This window comes from Melanerpes formicivorus, unplaced genomic scaffold, assembly GCF_026170545.1.
Source record: "Melanerpes formicivorus ecotype bairdi unplaced genomic scaffold, bMelFor1.0.p_v2 SCAF_90, whole genome shotgun sequence".
Taxonomy (NCBI): Eukaryota; Metazoa; Chordata; class Aves; order Piciformes; family Picidae; genus Melanerpes; species Melanerpes formicivorus.
In genome coordinates, this window is record NW_027142442.1 from 25,318 (window position 1) to 38,204 (window position 12,887).

The window sequence follows — 12,887 nt, forward strand, 5'->3', positions numbered from 1 at the left end:
CTGTTCCTGATCCAAAGCCTACTGAAACTAATGGGAATCTTTGAGTCAAACCTTGGTTTTGAAAACCCAAAGTGGAATACTATCCTGTGTTTCACTATGAAATGAATTCACTGTGCACTTTCTTTCTTTTTATATCTCATGCAATTACAATAAAAATCAACCTCAACCAGGGACACGACCAGAAATTAAAGCACCATTCATTTCTCATAATTTAATAATAAGATGAACAATAAAAGCAAGCAATGAATTATTTTAATGAAAACCTTGTTTTTTCTATTTACATTTTGAGAACAATAAAGATTTCAACAGGAAGCTTGTGGCCAGATTATGATTTAAGATTGTAAACATCTTGTTGCTTATGGTTTATGGATAGCAACAGTGAATTTAACAAATGATACTCTTTGACTATCTCAGTTAGATTACCCTAATTCTTGCAGTTTAAAACTGCAGCCAGCACAGATGTTAGCATGGAGAAATTTTGAATACATTTTAAACAGTAATACTTCTTCTTAAACTGCTAATTATTATGTAGCACTCAAGAAAAGGGAAGAAAAAAAAAGAAGGAAAGAAAAAAGGAGGGGAAAGGAGAAGGAGAAGGAGAAGGAGAAGGAGAAGGAGAAGGAGAAGGAGAAGGAGAAGGAGAAGGAGAAGGAGAAGGAGAAGGAGAAGGAGAAGGAGAAGGAGAAGGAGAAGGAGAAGGAGAAGGAGAAGGAGAAGGAGAAGGAGGAGAAGGAGAAGGAGAAGGAGAAGGAGAAGGAGAAGGAGAAGGAGAAGGAGAAGGAGAAGGAGAAGGAGAAGGAGAAGGAGAAGGAGAAGGAGAAGGAGAAGGAGAAGGAGAAGGAGAAGGAGAAGGAGAAGGAGAAGGAGAAGGAGAAGGAGAAGGAGAAGGAGAAGGAGAAGGAGAAGGAGAAGGAGAAGGAGAAGGAGAAGGAGAAGGAGAAGGAGAAGGAGAAGGAGAAGGAGAAGGAGAAGGAGAAGGAGAAGGAGGAGGAGGAGGAGGAGGAGAAGTTGAAGGAGGAGGAGAAGGAGGAGGAGAAGGAGAAGGAGAAGGAGAAGAATATTGATGTTAGTAATTCCAGTTAACAATAGCCCTGGATTAGGCAATCACTAACTTGGCTTTATCATGAAGTACAATAATAATTCTATTCAACAAATAGTGTTCAACAGTTTCAAGGAATAACTGACATTATAATCAAGAATGTCATATGCCACAGGATATGTTGCTGTTTTGAGAAGCATCTATTGTTGTTTATTCTAATCATGATACTGAATCTCCTTTATACATAACAAAAACCCCAAACAAAACCAAAACAAAAGGTGTTTTTAACTCAGTGTTGAACAGCAATGTTCTCCTCTGTCTCAACAGAATTCAGTAGGGTCAGATCAAGGTTTGGATTTTGGCAAAAGATATTAGTTATTTTGAACATTGATATTTCCTAAGATATGTCCTGTGCTAAGACATCTAACATTTTATTGACTTTAGGAAAAAAACTTCCAGTGATGTAATATAATTCTGAGGGTAATTATGAAGGCAAGACCACATTCCACCCCCCCCGCCCCAAACAGAAGGAAACACTGAGCCCCTCCATAGTCCTAATAAAAGTATTTCATCCACATCTGGGATCTCTATCTGGGGTAACCTCTTTTATTAGCACTAGAACTTGCTGCCAAGTTGGCAGAGAGGAGAATGCTATTCAATAGGCTTACACTCAAATAAGAGCTGATGCATAACATTTTGTCTGAAAAGAACCCTTGGGAAGGCTAATAGTTGAAAAAATTGCCTCAATGCCATCACACAAGGTCCAACAGTAATATCAGCTACAGAAGCTTTTACATTGTGGCAATCAAACAATCAAAAGTACATCAGAAAGTAGATTCTATGCACATTGTAATATAGTTGAGAAGTGATTATTTATACCTCTCTGTTCAAAACCAAAAAAAACCCTTTCTTTGCTTAAAGAAATCTTGTAAAAACTCACCAGTAAATAACTTTTTCCAAGTATTGAAAAAAAAATAAATAAAGCTCTCTTAACCCAAACTCTTTTCTTCCAGTTTCAAGATTTGGCCTGCTTGTAAACTCAGAACAAAGCATCACTGTTTCTAAACCATCCTCTGAATAAATGTGCCTTCCCTCTCTTTCACCCTGCAAATGCTCAGGCATGTCCTGCTAGCACGTGTGTAAGGTTCCCCACCAAGTTGTGCGTGTTTGTAGAACTGGGGCTTTAACCCCAGACTCACTGTGGATCTCAACAGTGTGGTGAACATGCTTACCTAATTTTGGTTTGCAGTTAACACAGTGTTGACTTCTCAACTAAATGTAGAAGACTTCATAAAAATACATCTTTGATAGCAATAATGAAAATCCAGAATAACACCACGTGTCATTTATGTGTATCAGACGCAGGATAACTTCTTGTTGAAGAAGTTAAAGCAAAGGTTTAAGGTTACTTCAGTTTTTTGTTTTAACATAGAGAAGACCTTAGTATTAAAGGAGTCCATTTGTAACACTGAGTCACACAAATAACATATTCCTTCCTTTAGGGTTTTTGGATCCATTCCTTCCCTAGTAAATCTTTTTTATAGCTTTAACAGCAATCCTAAAATACATGCCAATTATGTGCTTCAACCTAGATCTGCGAATTGGGTTCTTTGATTCAGAATTGCTTGCCTCCATAAAATCATGTGTAACTTTTTAATGAACTAGCTAATTGATCACCAGCACTTGTTATAAGAAGCTCAGGGAAGAGCTGAAGAAATGTATGTTTGTTTTTCTGGAGGCAGCAGCAGTCTGTATTAGTAATCCTAATAATAGAGAAGAGTGAAAACATTCACTTCAAAACACAACCTGGCCTGGTTTTAATGATTGTTAGAAGAACGAACACAAGTGGCGAATGAACACATAATGGCTTTCTCTGATCCAAATCCATTCCTTTCTACAAGCATTATAAACCCACTGGATTTCATGCATTTTTGAAAGCTGGATGCCTGCCTTACATATTATTACCTTTGTTAGGGGGAAAAAAAAAAAAAAGAAAAAAAGAAGACAAATTATCCTAAGAATATAACTGGAGCATTAACTTCTGATCTAATGTATTAATTTGAAGTCTGAAAAGAAGAATATGCAGGCAGTATTCAGAGACATGCTCGGCATATGTACAGAAAGCAGAAAGGCTTTTCCAGGACTGGGATGAATGATCTGCTACTCAATATTAGCAATGCAACAACTTACTGAAGTCACCAGACACTCCAACATATTGTGTGTTCACCAAGACCTTTACTGCTAGAAATGATAATCAGACTAACTTTCCTCCTCTCTTATTTTCCTGCCTCTGGACTTTCTGGCCCAAATGCCATGGTACTGAGAGCTGTGGGAAGCACTTACGCCCAGGTTACCTCTTTCTATCCAGGATCACCACTGGCACCTACTGCTACCCTTTTGGCTTCTTGTGGCAGTTCCCACAACCAGCTCTCATGCCATGGGGTACACCTCACAATCTTCCTTCCTAACTCATAGCAGCAGCTCAGAGTGCTTGTTTTTTATGCCCCCTTTGACTGAACAGCACCTTTGCAGTAGCTTGGCTTGAAACAAAAGCATCCTCATATTAAGAAGAGTACATTAATGTCCTTTCATGTTTACCCCACAGGCTATACGGCTGGGATCTCAAAATGTGGACCAAATCATGTAAAACCATCTGAGGTTTTGGGGTCTATTCAAAAGGCAACTGCAACTACCACTTGTGAAATGAATAAACCTAAATTATCCTTATTTTGATAGCATGAGAGAGAGAGAATTTTAAATAATTATAACATTCTTTGCTGAATAACTCTTCATGGACTCAGCCTGAAATCCCAAAACGCAGAAGATGCTCCAGTCCTTTCCTCAGTTCTGTGAACCACTCACCTATTAACAAGTGATACACCACATTGTGGAGCAATGACTCCACATAAACAGATGTGCCTGTTTCCAATGTCTAACTTAAAGCTCTTGTTGGTTTTATAATAGTCAGTATTTTATTCTGAGTTTTATAAAATCCTCAGTCCCTGGGATACTTTCCTGCACTCCTTCCTACAGCAAAAGTTCTCTTAGTAGTCCCTTCTAACAGGGAGGTTCTATAGGAGAACAAGCAGATGTGTGTGCTTTCTGAAGAAAAAAAAAAAAAAAAGAAAGAAAGAAAAAAGGAAATATTTTCTCTCTTTCAGTTGCTAAGTGTTTTGTTCATGCTTGCTGAACATCTTGTCAAAGTTGTCTTGTGGATGTCTGCCACTACGGTATCCAGGTATTTACTGTTTCAAGTCTGTTCACCACAATGTTACCTAGCAATTCTCCTCCTTTATTTACTGATCTGGGCTGCAGAAAGATCTTCAACTCATGCTTAAATTGATTTAGTAATCTTAAAATCTAAAAGGAAGAAACCGGTATTTTCCTATCTAGATTCAAGTAGATAGCGAGCAGTTAAATCCCAGCTATGCAGGATGACAGCAACTTGATGCGGCGCAGACAAAACTCACCAAATTCTTGCCGCTGGATTTACAAAGACTATGCCCTTATGCATAAGTCCAGAATTCCTTGCTCCTTTTATGCAGGGCTGTTGACTAGTTTCACAACCACAAAGTTCAGAGAGAAAGAAAAACACTGACTCAGAGAACCAGGCTTTATACCATGTCGCAGTGCTTGCCAACAAGTGGCAGCCTTAGCTGTATTTTCAGTTTCTTCACGACTTCCTAACATTTCCCTCCGTGACTGAGACTTCTGCACTACCAAAACAAATAACCTCCGGCACCAAGGTGTTTTGTTGCTACAATGCAGAGAAGTTACATTGTATAACAACAAAACAAATTAAACTCACATCATTTGTTTTGCACTTTCATTAAATCCCTTGATACCAGCCGCTCCTCGCTGTAGTGTAAGTTGATTAAAAATTGTATAGTCTGAAGCTCTATATAAACACACATTATTTAACAGTTCACATGCTTACAGTAATAATAATTAAAAACCCCTGCACTGCATTTAAAAAAGATTGTGATTTGCTAACTTAAACATTTATTCAGGTGTTGCTACTCTTTAGTGCTATCTAGTTATGCTTAAATTTAATGCAAAACTTTGCGCGGCACAAAGAACCTTGATAATAAAATTTATTACGCTTTTTGGCTCCAGTTCTTGGAGTTGCTTACGTTACTTACAGAATAATAACTAAATTGAGAGTATAATTCTGGCACTTATTTTAACAATAAATCATATGAGCTGTTGAAGAACTAAATGTTAGATTTCAAACCAGAAAACCTAATTATTTTAAGCCAAAGATATAAATTCTGCTATTGCAGGACTCATATTTTAAGTCCTATGATGATTATTTAACTGTTAAAACCCATATGAAAAAAACAATAAAGTAGTAAGACAGAAAGCAAGCAAAGAACAGAACTTCAAATATCCTCCACAGCTGACACAGATTTGCCTCCATCTAATCAAAGATTTTTTTCATACAGTTCACATTTACTTCACAAATAATAAACAATAATGGTGGGTAGAGAATCATTATAAAAACTATTTCAGAATTTATCTAAATGAACACCTATTTGTTGGAATAGAGAGTGCTTCATAGTTTATTTACTTCTATGACTTTGGAAGAACATGATTTTTTTTTAAGAAGAAAAGGATAGGGATAGTAATAATGGAAATAATTGTAAAGATACCCAGAAAACTCAAAATTCTCTGCAGAGATGACTTTTATATGAGTTAGAACATCAACAACCAGGTATGACAGTCACATAAAAGATTACCTAACACAAAGTGATGTATTCTCACATTTACCAAAGTAGTTATCAAACAGTGCAATTCATAAGTTCACCCATTCACCCTGACCTCTGCCTTATTACAATCCTGATCTGTTCTTCTGTCCTCTCCCTATCTGAGCAGTTATCCGTCAGTTTGTCCCTGACAAAAAATATCTCAGCAACTACCAAGAAATATAAACAGGGCAAAAGGAGGAAACATTGTCAGTGGATAAGAAAGAAACAAACACCCACATTTGAATAAGTGATAACTCACAGTAGGAGTTAGACTGACAACATATTTAGCAATTTACAGGAGAATTTAGATGGAAAATATTGGCTAATCTGATCAACATTTTAATTCAGTATGATCATCGTCAGTCGCCACCTCCCTTTAGGTTAGCTAACAGCAATTTAGCTAAACCACCATAAAAGAAATTGTATAAACTCTTTCAGCCTCAATGATGAAACTCCCCATCTGTGTTTTATTCTGAGCTTATAATTATGTGAACATATTTTCCCTGACAATATTGATTAGAAAAATAGCAAAGTCCTACATGTGACAAAATGGCATGTTTCAGCAGTACTCTGTCAGTTCACTTAGATTCTTATTGTTAGACCAGACAAAATACACTAGTAGGAAAAAAGAACTTCATCTCTCCTGTACCTCTTATTCCTTTTATAGATGACTTTCCTCTGTCTCATGCTTTTTCAGATTTAAGATAAGCAGCACATACTTCCATCAAAAACACCAGTGGGGAAAAGAAAGCAGCACTCTTTACACCAAGAGTGTAATAAAGTGTTTTAGAAATTAAAGCTGCATTTTGCGAGCTACCAATGGAAAAATATTTGACCTTTTTTGCTCCTGCAGTAATTTTTCCACTTTTATGTGCACCAGGCAAGCATACAGTAGCTATGATGTCAGAAAGAAATTTCCCTTTGCATTTAGTAGCTTTAGAAAAGAATATTTAACAAAAATAAACTTGTCCAACAGCAGGTCAAATTTACCCAGGGACCTGCTTCATGCAAATCTAGTCTGGTAATTTTGCTAATGAATAACAAAAATAACTATTCACAGCAGTTACATACAAACAGTTGAATGCCTCCCTGAGAAAGAAATACAGCAGAAACAAAGTTCAAGCCATAAATGCTTTAAATAATCTAATCCCATCAGCCAGTGTGTGTGTATGGGGTGGGAGTTCAAAATAACAACCACACAAAAAAAAAAAAGTGTAGTGAAAACTATTATTTTTTCATTCCACACTAAGAAGTGGTCAGAAAAACAGCATGCAGGCTCATAGCTAGACTGTTGTGTAAGTTCCCTTTTATTTCAAGGATGAAAATACTGAGCACACTTGCACCTTTCCTAGCAAGGTGAAACCATGGAATGAGGCTCTGAGCTGGTATCCTTCTCACTTATTGCATGTGCACAGCGCTTCCTACCTTCCATCTCCAGTTTTGTTATGGTCTTGTGTTTATGGAATCCCAGATACAACTGGTAGCTGGGGGCTCTTACAAGCTCCTTGCAATATACCAGCCTTTCAGTTATAGACCTGCAAACAGCATACATTCAACATCATGTAGAAATTGCTCTGATGTGCTGTGTGCCAGAGCAGGAATGGTTTGACTGGTCCCTCTGCCAGTGTTGTGAATACCTTGGAGGTATAACTCTGTCCTTGAAACTTTGCTTTAGCTGTGCAGATACAACTTCTGACCACAATTAAGAATACAGTGATGATCATAAAGGGATAACTGTATTTGAAATATCCCACTATTTTGTGTGAAGGATCATGGAATATGCATGATCTTGCCAATCTTATGAAGATAAGACCAGCTAGGAAGTGCCAACTGTAAAAGTAATTGGTAAATTCAAACACGGTATGCGTTTCTTTTGTGTCTACATTGTCTTGTGTATAAAGCACTTAATACCTGTGAAAGAATCTGCAGAAATCAGTAGTGGTAAACCCAGCACTTTGCTTTTTTTCAGTGATAATCTTATTTCTGAAACTTCTGGTAATCTCTGCTTCCCAAGGAAAACAAACAAACCAACCCACAACAAACCCACCCCAAAACTTGTAGGTATTTTTGCCCTTTACTTAAACTGGACAAATCATTTATAACGGCACCACAAGGGATAATTTTGTATTGTTAGAAATGATGGAGTTATCTTTATGATTTTAAGTGTGGGAACTCACTCGTGGCCTTATACATCAGCAGAAAAAAAATATCTGGTTTTCATTAGTTTTGCATAAAGTCTTGTATGTTTTCCTTCAAAACAGCTTACAGCGAACCAACAGACAAAGTGATGAGGAATCTATACTAATGACTGGAAGAGATTTCCAAGAAATCAGATATTAGATTATATCATATGAAGGCCCCAGTATTCAGTCTTGATTCAGAGAAAAATGAGAATGTGGTTTGGCTGATTACAGTGTGTAACATGTGTCCGTCTAAAAACTGTCCAGTTTCTTATCTCAGTTTAACTTCTATTACAAAAGTACATATCCTCTCTTGACCTCTCTCTCCCGAACTAGATGAACCTTTAGTCTAACCCTTTAGTCTAACCCTGTAGAGCCATTCCTGTGTCCTGCGCTATTCCTGGGATCTACAATTCTGCTACTGAGTTTCTGCAAATTAGAGCCTTTGAAAAATTTAAATGTAAGTATCACATTTTCATCTACCAGTTAAACGGTACCAGCTTAGAAGAATTATTTTGCTGCCTTTAAAAAGCAAGGGCATTCTCTAATGTTGCAAAAAGATGCCAAGGCAAATCTTAATGCAACACTGCAAAAATCAAACATGTATCTGATAAGCCCCAGGAAGTGAGTAATTGCTATATGTCATTACTGGACAGTACCTGAAATACAAACAGTAAGCATTGTTCTACAATTCTTTGAGTTCAAGAAAATTTAATTAAGATCTATATCCCACAGGAAAAAGTAACTTTTTTCCCCCCAACAGTTCCTATAGAAAAGGCCAATTACTTCACCATAGTTTTCTCAACAAAGCTTTGATTCCCGTGTCCCCTACACTAATCACACAGCACTTTTCCTTCTGAGAAGGCAGGAAAACCGTTGTGGCTTTCTGGGAGGGTTTTGAGGGAGGAATTTTTGGAGAGTTACTTTTCACTGTTCATTAGTATTTTAAGTTCTTTGATGAGATCAAAGTGCATTACAAATTAGTGCTTAGTGTATCATGAATTCTTTCTCTTTTGTATTAAAACCATTTCGCACCAAAAATGTGCAAACCACAATGAAATACACATTACACTTGCCCCCTATGGTCAAAGTCGGAAAGATAACCAAAAATATCTTTTCTCTCAAAGGAAAGGAATGGTTGATGACAGAAATCTAAACTCATTTTCAGGGGAAAATGAGCCAAAATGAAATTGTGAGTTGCTGAAAGAAGTGTTAGTTTTGAGTGTTCACCCAATCTTCCCTGCTTGTGCTGGAAAATTTTTTAGAAGGAAACAATTTCAATAACATATTGCGGCTGAGATTTACTGGAAGGGATACAAACAGACTTAGCAAAAAGTACAGATGAATACCCTGCATTTGAATACCTTCACAATGCACATGCCCTTTGTAATTAACAGACAAACCCTTGCAAATGACTGATAGTTAATATATATAATGTGGACATTACCTACAATGCATAAACTGCTTCCATGTAAAAAATTTTACCTTTTTCTATCAAGCTGTATAGCTAAGTGGCAAAAAAATTGCCCACCCTTAAAGCAACGTTACTTTTGGAAATGAAACTAGTAGAATGAGGAAATTCTGAATTAAAGACTGAAACCCAACTCTTACCCAGCCAGCTGTGTCCCAATATTACAGCTTATATGGAATTCATTATCAGGCAGTGCTAAAGTGACCCCCGCAACTCTTAGCATACAGTAGGGCATAAAAAGGCAAGTTAAGGATGAAGTTTCTTCTGAAGCGCTATGACTCTCTCTGCATGGTGACTGAAAGTGTAACTCTCAAAGTATTGGAACACTCTTGCTTACTGTAATACAAATTATCTGAAATACTGCACTTCCCCCTGTAAAAAGCAAAACAAAAATGTAATCCCATAAATTTAAGGCAAGTTTGCCATGTGTTGAAATGGTAACTTGCCAGTCCACAGATATATGTAACCCCACTTTCAGCAAATTTTTTTGTGTAACGTTGGAATTCATCCTAGGAAATAAAGAGAAACCTCTGGCACCTGGGAATACACCCTGATAATTCACCACAGGAGGATATTACAGAAATAAAGATGAGTTCTCACAAGCTCAATGCAGTAGAAAACCAGCAGCTATTTTGAGACTTCAGTACATTTTCTTCCCCTTCTAATAGCTCTTACATTATTAATAGTTAACAACAACAACACAGCTAAATGAAACTTAGGAGAACCTATGAACCAGGACACTAAAAAGCCCCACCCAAAAGGATGATTTTTCTTATTTGTAAATACATTTTGAAACCTACCAGAGTTCAAGTATTTTCCAGCTCATTTTTTTTTTTTGTTTGAACACCAGAAAAATAAGACTTAGTGCTGTAATGGAAACGCCAACGGGCTCTTGACAACAGGCTGCACCTTTACATCACAACACGCTCTCCCAGCTGAAAAAACTCACTGGTTAGCAGGGATGGTGTGGAAATAAAAAGAGCGTTGTTATTTTAGGACAGACAGTTGAAAATTGGCCTAAAGTGGTGAAAATTGAAAAGGAAGGATTCTACCACCCCCCCTCCTAAACCTAACTGCTCCATAAAGTAATGTACAAATCATTCATTATACCGAGTCATAACAATGATTTGTGATCTTCCAAGTTTTCATTTTATGCCCCTCTGTTTTTCCTTAAAGACAGGAGGATAGACAAAGACTGGAAACTTTGGGTCATATGGATCACGGCACCACTGCTATGTCTGGAATTTTCTTATAAATATCCTATTGCTCTGAGGTTCATAGGCCTGACTGAAACAGCAGGGACGATCTCATTTGTACTTTTATAGTTGTAGAGGGATTTGCAAGAGTTAACGCAATTTTCCATAATATTTCTTACCGGCTTCAGGAATAAAGGGAGAGTTCCCCTTTTTAATCAGTATCTGAAACATTGTTAAATCTAAAGAAAACCAGGACTTCGCTCAGATTTAACAAGACTTTTCCAAGTGTTGATAATTTTAAAGGTACATAGCAAGGCAGCTTTAGTAAAAAGAGAGAGGATTGCAGCAAAGCATTTGTGGGTAAGCAGTCAGTGCAGTAACCTGGGGCTTGTACTTCTCAGAAGATTTCCCTGCTTGTTTGCAGCCTTGTGCCTTTTAAAGATTGTTTTTCCAAGAAGAAATGGTAAATGATTCCTTTTGATTTCATGAAAACCTTCAAACAACGGAATCTTCAGGTTCTGTTTTGGTGATGTAACAGAAAACAAACCATTTCACCAGCCACCAGCTGGAAGCTAGAAAAACTCACTCCTTTCATTTAGCACAGTCACAGAAAGTTTTTTAAGGGTATTTTGCTCACATTCTTCTCTAGGCAGATAGGCAGGCAGACTATACTAACATGGCTGATTTGACTCAGTTATTGAGCCCAAAGTCTGAAACACAGGCAGTTCTGATATTGTCATGCAATGTTTTTCAGGGACTACTGCCTTGTTACCCGCCCATGCTCAGTAGCCCTTCCATATACCCACATAATTAATTGTTTGTAGCGCTGTGTGGACTCAGAAATGAAACCAGCATAATTATTGAATTATAGAATGAGTGCTTACTGATCAACAAAATGGGCTTGTTGAAAAAGGACTATTGGAACGAGTGTTTCTGCATGCTTATACAGGAGGAGTAACTACTATACATATTATTAATATAACAAGTAAGAGTATTCCTTCGTTGGTATCCTTCTGCCCTACCAAACCCTGCAATGGATTATTGTTGGATGCTTCAGTCACAACAGGCCATCAGCTCCTCATCTAGAAGACCTGCTGCAAAGCCAAGTGCAATTTTGCTCAATGCTTAGTTCTCTGGAACTAAGTGGCTTAAGGCTATCAGTAGAGATATCAAAGGCTTCTCTAAAAAGAAGCCTGAGGTCCTTTCACCACTCTTGTGATGATCTTAAAGGTCTTTTCCAATGGAAACGATTCTGTGATTCTACAAATTGCCTTTTTTTTCTTTTTTTCCCCCTTTTTCTAATGCCAAACTGAGTAAGAGTGCCTTAAATAAAACCCTAAGAGTCTTAAATAAAACCCTAAGGGCACAACATGCAGGCATGCCACCTCCTTCTTTTTCTTCGCACATATGCTAGCTAATGGGACAAGCAACGACATGGCTAGCTCTTTGGAAGAAGAATAGCATAACATATCTTTTGCCTCAGCTATGCTTTACTTCCAGAGAGCTAGTCATAGAAGTGTGCTACTGGTTTGCTATGTCACATAATGCTGGCAGTAGGTTTACCCGAGCCATTGTGGGTATAATCTTTCTGCAATATAGTCTGTGCACATAAACAAGAATCCAAGGATACCTAGGATCAAACTGTGCCTGCAATGGAGTCTGAAAGGTGCCTAGACTAAGGTATGAGAAGGAGCAGGTACCTAAATGGCAAAGTACACTGGTACTATCCTTGTTGAAAATCTGACTCGAGGCCCCTCCCAAGAATAAAGCTAACCTTAAATGTCTGCAGAAAGGAATCTCCAGTTTCATTACATACAGAGGAGAGTTAGCTTTTTTCTCCTTCAAGACTCTTGCAATTGCAAATAGCCATCCTGCCTACCATCTATGAGAGTTAACACCTACCAGTTTATTACAGATTATTTATTAGAAGTCACAGGATGCCAACTTGCCATTGTAATTGGCAGCAGAAACTCATAATCAACAAACTCTTGCTTTTCTTGCAAGAAGTTTTCACTGTGAGGCTGTCACCCAAGATAATGGCAAATAGGGAAAGTCAGTCAGAGGGGAATGACTGATGGACGTGCAGAGAGTGAGCAGAACTACGAAACTATGCGGGAGGAAGAAGAGTGTGGCCCTGAAAAAACGCCATGTATTGAGCAGATGGAAAACCCTGAGGCAGTCATTCAACAAAATATGAGCTATGCATCATTGTTTCTGCTCCTTCCCTGCCATCTCTGATATCTATAACCAAGC